The sequence below is a fragment of the Cyrtonyx montezumae genome, unplaced genomic scaffold (genome assembly GCF_038088225.1).
Source record: "Cyrtonyx montezumae isolate F1298 unplaced genomic scaffold, pur_monq_1.0 scaffold_21, whole genome shotgun sequence".
Classification (NCBI taxonomy): domain Eukaryota; kingdom Metazoa; phylum Chordata; class Aves; order Galliformes; family Odontophoridae; genus Cyrtonyx; species Cyrtonyx montezumae.
The window spans coordinates 6,650,059-6,652,056 of NW_027071948.1; the positions used below are offsets into that span (position 1 = coordinate 6,650,059).

The window sequence follows — 1,998 nt, forward strand, 5'->3', positions numbered from 1 at the left end:
CCACCCCAAATCCCCACATTCCAAGGACTCAAGAGGACAGGCTGGAATTTTCAACCCAAAGGCATTCTAAGATTTTATAATACTATAATAAGTGCCACCAAGTAGGGAGTTCTTGGGCCAGCACTCCATCCACTTCTGTGATTATTTCTGGAGATCTCCAGAAAATAAAAGAGCAGAGAGCGTCTCCTTGGCTGCATTGCTGACATCAGCTTTGGAAGAGACCCCAGGTCTCTGCTCTGAGCAGCCCCTTGTGTTCTGGCAGTGCTAGCTAGTGAGGTCAGCTCTGGCACATTGCTGCATACTGCCTCCTCCTGCCTGCTACGTCAGGGATGCCACTGTAGAGACAACAGGACTGCTGTGAAATCACAAGACCCAAAAGTTCCCAGGAGCAGAGAGGGACAATAGGAATGTACAGAAGTGGAAAGAGAGCAGCACTCAAAAGCCCAAATCCTGACCGTGCACATCACCATGGCCCCAGGAAAGAAGCAGCCCTGATTCCAAGGCAGCAGAGAGCAGAAGCCCACTGAGTAGTGAGGGGCAGCCCCCAAGCCCCCCCGGGGCTGCTGCTCCACTTGGCAGCTGAGTTCTTGGCCCCTGAAACCCTGCTTCATAAGGAGGTTTCTCCTCCATCTCCAGAGAAGAAGGGAAGAAAGGCTGAGATAAATGATTTCCTGCTGGCATCTTCATGTACATAGGAAGCCCGGTACTCTAGGCACATGAGATATCTGAGTCAAAGTACATAATTAACAAGAGGCTAAAAATATCTATATTTAAAACTAAAAAAAAAAACTAAAAATCAAAGTTTCAGGAAATACAAAACAGGAGTTTTAACAAAATATTGTCCTAATGTTTTCTGACATAGCTGGGGATTTCCCTAATTTTTCTCAGGGCATCCTTGAGCTCCTGGTTCCTCATGCTGTAGATGAGGGCGTTCACTGCTGGAGGGACCACCGAGTGCAGAACTGGCACCACCAGGTCCAGGGATGGGCAGGAAAGGGAGGGCGGCCTCAGGTAGTCACACAGGAAAGTGCTGACAAACAGGGAGAACACAGCCAGGTGAGGGAGGCACGTGGAGAAAGCTTTGTGCCGTCCCTGCTCAGAGGGCATCCTCAGCACTGCCCTGAAGATCTGCACATAAGACAGCACAATCAAAACAAAGCACCCAAGCTCCAAAGGGACACTAACCACAAGAAGCCAAACTTCCTTGAGGCAGGACTGTGAGCAGGAGAGCTTTAGTATCTGGGGGATTTCACAGAAGAACTGGTGCACAGCATTGCCATGGCACAGTGGTATTGAAAATGTATTGGCAGTGTGCAGCAGGGAATAGAGGATGCCAGTGCCTCAGACAGCTGCTGCCATGGTGGCACAAGCTCTGCTGCCCAGGAGGGTCCCGTAGTGAGGAGGCTTGCAGATGGCAACAAAGCGCTCATAGGACATGACTGTGAGAAGAAAAATCTCTGCAGAAAATAAGAATAATGAAAAGAAGACCTGTGCAACACACCCTGTGCAGGAGATGGCCCTGGTGTCCCAGAGGGCATTGGCCGTGGCTTTGAGGAGAGTGGTGGAGATGCAGCCCAGGTCGAGGAGGGCGAGGTTGAGGAAGAAGAAGTCCATGCGGGTGTGCAGGCGCTGGTCGCAGGCTACGGCTGTGCTGATGAGGCCGTTGCCCAGGAGGGCAGCCAGGGAGATGCTCAGGAAGAGCCAGAAGTGCAGGAGCTGCAGCTGCTGTGTGTCTGCCAATGCCAGCAGGAGGAACTCGCTGATGGAGCTGCTGTTGGGCATCTGCTCTGCTGTTCCTGGGCATGGAGTGCTGTTAGGAGTGCAGAAGTTAATGACAAATCAAGACCGTCCTCAGAGACATTCAGTTTCCAAGTCCCATACCTTCACCCTCTCTGCACTCAAAGCCCTCCTCCCAGACTCTGTGCACTTAGGTTTGTCATAGAGAAAGCTGCCTGTTGGCAGGGTAAGTGTGTGTTCATGTCTGCTAAAAATGACAAC

The 1,998-nt window shown here is 51.3% G+C and overlaps 1 pseudogene; it reads right to left on the reverse strand.

The window, feature by feature from the left end:
• Positions 1-843: 843 nt before the first annotated feature.
• On the reverse strand, positions 844-1,782 carry LOC136049761 (olfactory receptor 14C36-like; annotated as a pseudogene).
• Between the last annotated feature and the right edge of the window lie 216 nt (positions 1,783-1,998).